We start from the raw sequence: 12242 nt of genomic DNA on the forward strand, positions 1-12242 counted from the left end.
AGAGTGGAATTTTCCCGAGTTTTACTTCTATAAATAATTAACCAAATGCCTTTACATAAATAAATATTTCCCTCTGGGAATTACAGCATCATTAGGAATTTCTGAGCACTAATTCTAGTTTTGGCATCTGTTCCCCATACTCATTTTTAGCATCTTTCTGTCTGCTTCTCTTTTAAGAAGAAATCTCCTATTTTCTAAGAAAACAGAAGAGAAATCACATAATAGTCCAGAATAATGGGCATTATTAAGAGTGAAATGGGATTACTGTAAGGGGAGGCATGACAAATGGCCAGGAAAAAATAGTTTTTTTTACCATTAAAAACCCATAAACTGCTTGTGTTGAAGTTCATGAGAAGGGCTGCTATCTCTTTCTCATCCTGGGCCTTTATTCCATTTCTCTTTTCTTGGTAAAAGGATGTCACTGAACTACTGGACGCAGCTCTTCTTTTTAACACTATAGACAAGACCATGGGTAGTTAACCTACAACTCAACCACCAAGAAGTGAAAGAAGTATTCATGACAGCCCCCATTGTTATCTTAATATAATTCGAAACAAAAGAAAAAAAAGATGATTATTAAACACTTATGTCCATAAATGAGGCTCTTGACTAGTGCTAGGAAAAGCAAAATAAGCAGGAAGGCTTTTTCTACGTTTTGGTGAACAAGGAGTCTAAAATAGGTAACAGTGATACAGCCATGCATGAATAGATTTCTACCTATCAAAACTCTGTGACTGCTACACACCTAAAATCATGTGCATAAATCAGTTTCACAACTTCATTAAGAGAGCTCCCTGTAGAGGGAGTTCTGTGTAAATCTGTTTGCAATGTGAATAATCACCTTTTCATTGACCAGCTGGAAGTCAGAATTTGGTGGGTCACATTTTCTTAAATCACAGAATTACCCACATTATAAAAGAGCAATGTTTCTCTGAAGATCTCTCTTGGCTAGTACTGGGGGTCTAGTTTGGGAGCGGAGCTAGACTGGTGGAAAGTAGTGTGTAATGAGACAGCTAATCTTTGCCCTTCCAGAACCATGATCTACAATTTCATACCCTGGTCTGCGTAGGGAGCTGGCGTCACGAACTTATCAAAGGCTTCCTTACCCTCAGGCCTCTTGTTGACACTGACGGGAGAAGAGCAGACAGGAGAGAGTAAGTGTTCATTTTGCCAGGCCCCTCCCAGGTTGCTGTGTATTGCTGTGTGTGTGTGTGTGTGACCTCTACCACGGGTCCCAGTTCCTGTCAGGCTACACTCCATTACAGCTGCCCAGGTGGGGATGCCCCTCCAGTCCTAGGTGGTAACAGCTCTCCATTGTTACTTGGTCCCAAGTACTGCTCTAGCCCTTCGTTGGTTTCCTTAAACCTTGCCTTTGCCAATCATCTTTATTAAACTCTTATCAACTATTTGGGTGGACATCCTTGGTACTTGGCCACACAGAAAGCTTTGCAGTAGTGCAGTAGATTAGTAGATTATATAGTGGTATAAACAATAGATTAATTTTCAGTAAAGACTCCAAAGAGAGACTTCTAAAAAGAATTCTGCTTTCTGTATCACTCCTCAGCACCCCTGTCCTCCCAGTTGTCTTGGACTGCAGGGTAAAATGCACTTGCTAGAGCTAAAGAATACTGACCCCTTCCTACAAACCAAAGAACCATATGAAAGTTAAACAAGGTGTCTTCCCTAAGAATTTCTTAGGCCTTCAAGAATAGGAATGAGAGACAGAGCTGTATCATTACATTCTTATTCTCAGGTTTAAAAGTTAGGTTAAAAATATATTATTCTTGCAGCAATTTTTTTTGGGGATCTGTCTGCTAGAGCAATGGAAATAAAAGCAAAAATTAACAAATGGGACCTAGATAAACTTAAAAGCTTTTGCACAGCAAAGAAAATCATAAACAAAACAAAAAGACAACCTATTAAGTAGAAGAAAATATTTGCAAATGATGTGACCAACAAAGAATTAATTTCCAAAATGTACAAACAGCTCATACAGCTTAATAGCAAACAAACAAACGGCCCAATCAAAAAAATGGCTGAAGACCTAAATAGACATTTCTCCAAAAAAGACATACAGATAGCCACAGGCACATGAAAAGATGTTCAACGTTGCTAATTATCAGAGAAATGCAAATCAAAACTAAATGAGGTATCACCTCACACTCGTCAAAATAGCCATCATCAAAAAGTCTACAAACAATAAATGCTGGAGAGGGTGTGGAGAAAAAGGTATCCTCCTACACTGTTGGTAGGAATGTAAATTGGTGCAGCCACTATGCAGAACAGTATGGCTATTTCTTAAAAAACTAAAAATAGAGTTACCATATGATCTAGCAATCCCACTCTTGGGCATATATCTGGAGAAAACTCTAATTTGAAAAGATACATGCCCTCCAATACTCAGAGCAGCACTATTACAATAGCCAAGACATGGAAGCAACCTAAATGTCCATCAACAAACACACACACACACACACACACACACACACACACCACACCACAATGGAATACTACTCAGCCATAAAAGACTAAAATAATGCCATTTGTAGCAACATGGATGGATGTAGAGATTATCATATTAAATGAAAGAAGTCAGACACAGAAAGACACACTATTATATGATATCACTTATATGTGCAATCTAAAGAAATGACACAAATGACTTATTTACAAATCAGAAACAGACTCACATAGAAAACAAACTATGGCTCCCAAAGGGGAAAGAACGTGGGGACAGGGATAAATTAGGTGTTTGGGATTAATATATACACACTACTATATATAAAATAGATTAACAACAAGGACCTACTATATAGCACAGGGAATTTTATTTAATATCGCATAATAACCTATAATGGAAAAAATCTGAAAAATAATATATATATATATATATATATAACAAATCACTTTTCTGTACAGCTGAAACTAACACAACATTGTAAATCAACTATACTTCAGTAAAAAAAAAAAAAGTTCTGATTGATTGATTAAAGCCAAAAGGGAACAAAAAGGAAGAATACTGATAACAGATCTCAAAATGTGGGAACCATGGAAGAGAACTGGACACTAGAGAGACCCATTACATGGCTTCATGCTTAATAGATTATTACACCTTCTTAATTACATATAATCATTTATTTGCTCATTCATTCTTACATTCATTCAACAAATACTGACTGATTAACCGTGTTCCACGGTACAGGGATAGTCCTTAGGAATAGAACTGTGAACAAGGTAGAGTCCCCCCCTTCAAGGAGCTTTGTGAAGAGGAACCATGGACTGGTATCAGAACACACACTACACCCCCTTTATATTTAAAGACCATTCTCAATCAATCTTTGTATCATCTTCATAAACCTTACAGTCATAAGAAAAAAACACTTTACTAATTACCACATAGAGATACCTGAATATGGTAGCCTCTATCATTATCATTGATAAATTCTAGTGCCTCCCTTACTAAATTTGGTCAGAGTGTATTATGTTTTAAAAGGCACACCCATTTACAGTGAGACGTGTCTGCCCTTTGTATACAGGTTGGTTTGGGTGCATTTCCTCTCTGCTTCAACAAATACTGAGCACCAAGTACAATCTCGCATCTCCATAGGGGATGTGTCCATTTATACATATTTTGGTTTTCACTCTTTAAGTGTTTTTAGTGTTTTAACATACCCAAGCAAGAAACTTTTATTTAATTCATAAACTGCTGGTTACTATTTATTATTTAAAATGCAGAAAAATACATTCTTCCATTACAAAAGCCTCCCAAACACCAAACGTGAAAGTAAGCTGTAGTGCTGTGCCCAGGTCTCTCTTTCCTTCATATGTCTTAGACAATCATTAGCATTGCTTGTCCTGCAAAAATAGCCTTGTTTCCCAGAAGCAAGAACACTATTCTCTAACTGGGTGGGGAGATCTTACAGACTCTTGCTAGATCCAAAATAATAATGATAGAAAAGTAGAAAAAATATTTACAGGGTTGTGACATTTCTGATGCTTTTTTTTTTTTCAACTCCAGTAATTTGTATAGCTTTTTTTTTTCCCAGGGTGTGATCCATGATTTCTATAAGTTAGTTCATATTTTTTATTGAAGTACAGTCTAAAAATAGAGTTACCATATGCTCCAGCAATCCCACTCCTGGACATATATCCACTTTTTACCTCTTCTTTTTTCCCATATGCCTTTAACCTTTATTGTGAGACACAAGCTACTAATAGAGGAGGTAAGATTAAAACTGCATATTGGCAGACAAAGCTCAATTTACCCTTTGAGGATTTCTTGTTTTGGCCATGGGAGGTAAAATTGCTTTTTTGCTTAAAGCAATCAAATACTTCACAAATATTGGCTGCTGTGCTTTAAAAATACACATTTTAATGAATTTAAAGGATTTTATGCACTTTGGGTGGTATACAATCAAACAGTATTGAATTTTGTAACTTGCCAATTTAACAATCTGTGCTGCTCTCATAGTAAAGAATAAAACTGAGTAGCAAAATTCAAACCAGGTAAGTATGGACGTTACACACAAGGAAGCAATTGGAAAAGAGTTATTCCCAACTGGTTGCTTTTATGTACCCTGTCTTCCACCCAAACTTGCTTTCCTGCCACTGTACCTTTATGATGGTACCAATTACATGCACAAATCCAATCTAGGCTTCAAGTTCAATATTTTCTTAATATTTAATACTTTTTTCACAATATGTTATTATCCTTGTGTTCTTTTTTTCTCTCAGGATATCTCTCTGGTTTACCTTTGCATCCATAAAAGCATATAATTAAATAAATAACAGTATGTACACGGTAGATACTCAACTGAATTTGGCTACATTAATGAAAGAATGGATGTATTCTAGGCTACAGTTCAGATTCTCGTGATTTATCTCACAAAGGATTATATTATTATTTTAATGAGATAATTACTTTTTTCATTATATTCCAAAATAAGAAATATACCTATTACTGATATGAGAGATTGACATAGATAAGAAAAATTTTTCCAAAGAACAGAACAAACTCAAATTGTATGCACCATCCCCAAACTCCTAAAGAGATTGAAGAAAGAAAATTACAAATTAAATATTGATTAAATAATATTTCAATGTTTACTCTACACAGTATCTAAGCTCCTTTCATTTTTTACTTCTTTTATTCTTTTAGGTACTCTATTTTTACCACTTAATTCTTAGCTGAAACAAATCAGATTTTTTTTCTTGTCAGAAGCCTTCATAAAATATTTAATAAATAAAACAACAAAAGTGTCAAATAACATAATAAACAGGAATGTAATTTATTTCTATTCCTTCTAGTACAGATCTATAAGTCATAGATGGAAATAATTAAAATTTTTGTCTGAAATAAAGATCCATACAACTGGAAAAATATAAAAATTGTGATTCTAAAATAGCTCTGAAAAAACAAACAACCTGATTAAAATGGGCAGAGGGCCCAAATAGACATTTTTCCAAAGAAGACATACAGATGGCCAACAGACACATGAAAAGATGCTCAACATCACTAATCACCAGAGAAATGCAAATCAAAACACAATGAAATACCACCTCACAGCTGCCAGAATGGCTATATCAAAAAGACAACAAATAGTAAGTGTTGGCGAGGCTGTGGAGAAAATAGAACCTGTGTGCACTTCTAATGAGACTGTAAATTGATGCGGCCACTATGGAAAACTGCATGGAAGTTTCTAAAAATATTAAAAATAGAATTACCATATGATCTAGCAATTCTACTTCTGAGTATTTTATCAAAAGAAAATAAAGACATTAATTTGAAAAGATTATATGCTCCCCTATGTTCATTGCAGCATTATCTACAGTAGCTAAGATTTGGAAGTGACAAGTGTCCATTGACTGATGAATGGATAAAAGAATGGGACACTACTTAGACATAAAAAAGAATGAAATCTTGCCTTTTGCAACAATATTCGTGAACCTAGAAGGCATTATGCTAAGTGAAATAAGTTAGACAGGAAAAGACAAATACTGTATGATTCAACTTATATATGGAATTTTAAAAAACAAATGAACAAATGAAACAAACCAGAAACAGACTCATAGATACAGAGAACAAATGGGACAGGGGTTGAGCAAAATAAGTGAAGGGGATTAAGAGGTTCAAACTTTCAGTTATAAAATAATTAAGTCATGAGAATGTACTGTACAGCATAAGGATTATAAATAATATTGTAATAACTTTATGTGGTGGCAGATGGCTACTAGACTTATTATGGTGATCAATTCATAATGTATATAAATGTCAAATCACTATGTTGTACACCAGAAACTAATATAATATTGCATGTCAAGTATACTACTATTAAAAAATAAAAAGGAAAAAAATAAAACAGTTCTGGATCCAAAAACAATGAAACCTATATTTGAATACTGTTACCTTGGTCAAGTCATTTATCTTCTCCACGTCTCTCCTCTCAAATGCAAAATCACGCTGGATGAGTAAGTTTCAAGGTACTGACTAACTCTAGTATTCTGATTTCCATTTTTAATCCTGAAACGAAGAGAAATGATTAAAAAAATTCCCCTTTGTATAAATCTTTCCACACATTATTTCATACTCAAAAAACAACCTGTAGAGTGGCTAAGTCTTGATAGAGTAAGAAATTAGGGCTTAGAAAAGGCTGTTTAATCATTTAACCAAGGTCACATATCCAGTAAATTAGAGTCAGAAACAGCACACACGCAAAAATGCAAGCTCCTTGTCCGGTGCTTTTCCTGTGTTAGCAGTCTGCTTCTCCAAGAACGAGACACTGCACACACGTGCAAGCTCACACACACAAACACACTAAACTTCCTTCCTCTCTTTATATGTACAGTGAGCTTGTGTTGATACCGACATCCATAAGCACACAGCTGTCTGGATCCATTACTCTTCACCTTGCAGAAAGCTGGAATTGTTTCGATTATTGGTTTTATGCCAAGGTACAGCCCAAATCCTCACACACGAGGACAACTGTTTGGAGAGCTGTAGCACATCAAAAACAGTGCATCTTCCCTAGACTTCTTATATTCCCAGCATGTAGCTTCTACTGCAGCAGTAAGATGAACCCAAAGTTGTTTGTACTACATTATTAAACATAGGTGAAAATGCTTGCACATACTGTCACATATAGATAAATTTAAAATAAAAGATATCATAGTTGTCTTCAAGATTTGGCTGTTTACAATTTCCTATATAACTTGGGGTTAATAGCCCTTACATCATTCTTGTTCCGTAATATTTAGCAATTTTTGTTTTTTACTCTATAGAAGTATAAATGATCATTCTTGCTATTGTACTAGAACACAGCAGTTAAAGAAAATAAGTTTTAATAAAAATATCTGGGTATAACATTGATGCTTATAATCTCCTCAAAATCAAGTTTTATCATCCTTAACTCCCCTCTCCCACCCCACAGCTAGAGAAGATGACTTACAGGTGTATGGAGGTAAAAATAAAATTATATTTTTTCTTAATATCTTGTTTTGTTCAAATAATAATTTGAGGTAGCTTACATTGAGTCATAAAATACAGAAAGATGCAATAATTTAAAAGGATATAATTGGAAGTTTCCAATGGCCAATAAACAGAAAGGTACTCACATTAAATAACTTTTAGCAAAGCATTACACTATGGTTTCTGAATCAGACAGGAGGGGATTATTGTTTATAAAAGTTATATTTGAGGGCTGTTTATCAAAACAATAAATATAACTTCACATAATTAAATTGAACACAGCCCATTAAATGTTATAATCAGGCTCATCTTCTCTCTCTTTTTTAGCACCCAAAATAATAGTCATAGTAAGTTGAATGAAGACAATATAACATCTGGGTATAAAAGAATATTAGTCTTTCTTTATAGCAGGAAGATGTGTATTCTCATTTAAAGGTGTATCAAATAATTAAGGAGAAAATTAAAAGGTAGGTGGAAATCATCAAATGGTTAGCACAATAATGCTGATAAGTAAGGGTTGTTAAGTAGCAGTAATGGCTGGTGGTTTATGTTGAGTTCATGCAACTTTGCTAACCAATGCCAGTTAACCTCTGAAGACTGAGAGAAGATCAATATAACCTTCAAACAAGCATTTCATTATGGTCAGGTTTTGCTGCAAGTTTGTAATATATAGTGGAATAGCTAAGCCTAAAGCCTATTTAATTTACATGTACTGGTCTGATAAATCCTTTTCAGCACTTAATGGAACAAGAAACAGTTACTGGGCAAATATGTAATACATACATCTTACTGTCACTTGGGAGATTGAAAACAGGAGGTTTCTTTAAAAACAAAAAGTATACCTGAAACTATGGGACTAATCACAAAGCCCTATGCTTGTAGGAATGATACAGGTAAAGAAACGAGCAATGATGAGAGCCTATCATTGTAAAGTGGTCCTTGAATAGATCAATGAGTAGATAACTTCTTAAATGCTTTATCCAAGTTTTGATCATTGTGAAGAACTGCTTCCAGGATCCAGTAAGAGCAGTCTGAGATCCACAAAATTAGGTGGTTAACTTTGACGTATAGTGCTACTAAGCTTCTCAAGGAGGACAGATTGAACTGCCACAATTTCAGTAGCCGCTTTTAAACTGTGAGCAACTGATCCAGATATGCAAAGAAATGCTCACTAAAATTATAGTCAACAGATATTTGTACAGACTTTTCCAAATAAATTTGTGTTTCTCCATTAATTCCCCCATTCTCAGCAGTGAAAAGCTGTTTTTTCAAGAGGGACAAATTCTTTGGGGGTGGGTGTTAAATGTAAATGAATCCTCTGCTGCAGCAGAGTTAAACACCTTGGGGACACAAGAAAGGCAAGACTGAATGATCCAAAAGATTCCGCTTCTTAGACCTGGAATTACTATCTATCCAAGTTCCATCAAGTAGGAAAATCCTTGATTTATTCAGTCTATGCAGTATTCTTGGATGGCTATTGAACTATCTATGCTTTTGTTAAGAAAAAAAGTAAAAAGCAAAACCCCAAACACTTTTTAAAAAGGATTTCTTGGTGTGCATTGTCAAATTGCATTTGGAAAATACATAGCCAGTTTTATTCCCACCAACAGTGTATGAAAGTACCTCTATTTTGAAAATTTTCTCATATTTCCTGGAAGACTCCATTAGGTGCTTATCTGTCTTTAATGTCTTTCTTTAATGCTTTATAAATTTACTTTTAACAAGGAAGGCAGAATAAGCTACAGATGGTAGGAGCTGCTAGAGTAACAGCAAACAATAAAACAACGTTGTGTGTTTGACAGTTCACAGTGGAGCAAATGTCTAAAACTGTGAATAACAAAATCCCTGAATCTGGAGGATGACTCTACTAAATGAATGGCAGTTACATTCAGCACATTCATACTTTTGTCTGAAATGTGAAGAAAATTATACAAAGAATTGCTACTGAGATTAATATTACTCAAGATACTCATTGATAACTTAGAGGTCAAAGAAAATTTAATACTGATAAACATGTACAGATATTAGAGAGAACAAAGTCATGGTAAATACAAATATTTAATAAACATACACATGAATTGGTGTAATTTTGTTAAACCACAGTTGAGTTTTAATATACTGAAGTGATCATCATACGCACAAGGTCACTAAATACCTGTCAGTGGTACACATTGAGGTATGTGGTTGTGAAGAAAGATGAGATAATTATAAAGCAGTAAATTACTGCTTCTTACATGTCATTTTTAAGAGTCTCATGCTCTACCGACTGAGCTAGCTGGGCAACCACTTACATGTCACTTTAAAAAGACAATTTAAAATTAAAAAAATTTAATTATTTATTTATTTTTAATTGACGTATAGTCGATTTACAATGTTGTATTAATTACTGCTGTACACCATAGTGATTTATATATATACGTATATAAGTAATATATATTTAAATAAGTATTTATATATATGTACACACATATTCTTTTTCATCATAGGCCATTACAAGGTATTGAACATAGCTCCCTGTGCTATATAGGATAAGGTTGTTGCCTGTCTATTTTATATACATAGTGGTTGGTATCTGCAGATCCCAAGCTCCCAATTTAACCCTCCCTGGTAACCGTAAGTTTGCTTTCTAAGTCTGTGAGTCTGTCTCTGCTTTATACGTAAGTTCATTTGTACTCTTCTTTTTTTTTTTTTTTTTTTTTGATTTCCTGTATAAGTCATATCACATGGCATTTTTCTTTCTCTTTCTGGCTTGCTTCACTTAGAATGATGATCTCCAGGTCCATCCATGTTGCTGCAAATGGCATTATTTTATTTTTTTATGGCTGAGTAGTGTTCCATTGTATAAATATACCACAGCTTCTTTATCCAGGCATCTGTTGATAGACATTTAGGTTGTTTCCATGCTTTGGCTATTGATAGCTATCATAGTGCTGCTATGAACATGGGGGTGCATGTATCTTTTCAAATTAGAGTTTTTTCCAGATATATACCCAGGAGTGGGGTTGCTGGATCATATGGTAAGTCTACTTTCAGTTTTTTAAAGAATTGACATACTGTTTCCCATAGTGGCTGCACCAAACTACATTCCCACCAACAGTGTAGGAGAGTTCCTTTTTCTCCATACCCTCTCCAGCATTTATCTTTGTGGACTTTTTAACAATGGCCATTCTGACTGGTGCAAGGTGATGCCTTATTGTATTTTGATTTTCATTTCTCTGATAATTAGTGATAGTGAGTATTTTTTCACATGCCTATTGGCCATGTATATATTATTTGCAAAATGATACAATTGACAAGGGCTTAATTTCCCAAATAAACAAACAGCTCATACAACTCAATAACAAAAAAAAGCAACCCAATCCAAAAATGGGCAGAAGACCTAAACAAACATTTCTCCAATAAAGGCAATTTTGTATGGTCAGGAATTACAGCATGAAATTCACCATGACATTTTTAAAATGATTTGAGAAGACTACATTTTAGTAACAGGGAATTGAGTTCCATTTTGTATTTGCCTTGTAGTGTTGAACATTTTAATCACACATCTGGAATAGATCAGTTATTATTCCACTTTGTAAAGGTCTGCTTCTACACCATCAGCAGCATTTCCTAATAACCTAGCATGTGTTGAGTATTGTGCTAGGTGTTGTGGTAAAATATTTTCGTGAACATATATTAAATGTACGATTAATAGCGTCATATATATAGGGAGTCCTGAAATGGCACAAACTGAATGCGAGTATGAGAAAAGATGTTGTAAAGAAAGAAATGTAATGATTAGCACTTGAAAAGGATATGACCTCTTGGTGAAAAGTCATTTCAAAAACCAAAAAGGACCATTACATTAGGTTAGATAAAATAGGGAGGGGTCATTCAGGCAGCGTGTAAAAGTAGGTAAATCCAAGAACATCTCATATGAGTAACAGAAAGTGCTTAGAATCAGAAAATCCCCACTCATTGCTTCATTTCTTCCAAACAGAGAGACCCCAAACTCCTCTCTCCCTTCCCCACACGTATGTGAAAATGACCCAGAATACACTTTGGAAAGTGAAGAAGGAAGGAAGGGAGGGAAGGACGGGGGAAGGAAGGGTCCAGTCTGACTGAAAGTCATGTGCTTTTTTCACTCATTCTACCACCAACTGCAGAGAAACATGTTGTTGTAATTTGGGCATTACCAACTATAACCTAATCTCTTTAAAATAAAGAAATTAAACTATTGAACCAAACTTCAAATTTACTATTTTTAAAAATTGGTTTTAAATGAATATTATCCTAGATCAGCACAGTCTAATAGAAAAATCTGTGATGATGGAAATTCTCATTGTCCAATATGGTAGCAACTAGCCACATGTGCTTATGCCTATTGAACTTTTGAAATGCGGTTAGTTTACCTGAGGAGCTGAATTTTTTATCTCATTAGACTTAAGTCACCTATGGGTAGTCCCTATTGTGTTGGACATCACAGCTTTCCAATATGTTGGAAATTGTAAACACTTTGATGGCAGGGCCTTTGTAAATGATTTCATCTCTTCCTGGGCCCTGCAGAAGGTGGACCTCATAATAAATACTCATTAGCTGATAATTAACTCTGGAAAGATCCAGTAATCATAAAAATAGAAATAAGTGCATAGCCACCAAGAAAAAGTCACTGTAAATTTAAATGGTTCTCACTTTACTTAGGAAAATTCCAATCATAGCCACTGACATAACATAAGATGTTTTTAACTCACTGAAAAGTTGATTAAGAAGGTTTTCTCCTTGAGAGCTGTAGGCTAGG

Source organism: Camelus ferus, chromosome 1 (assembly GCF_009834535.1).
Source record: "Camelus ferus isolate YT-003-E chromosome 1, BCGSAC_Cfer_1.0, whole genome shotgun sequence".
NCBI lineage: Eukaryota > Metazoa > Chordata > Mammalia > Artiodactyla > Camelidae > Camelus > Camelus ferus.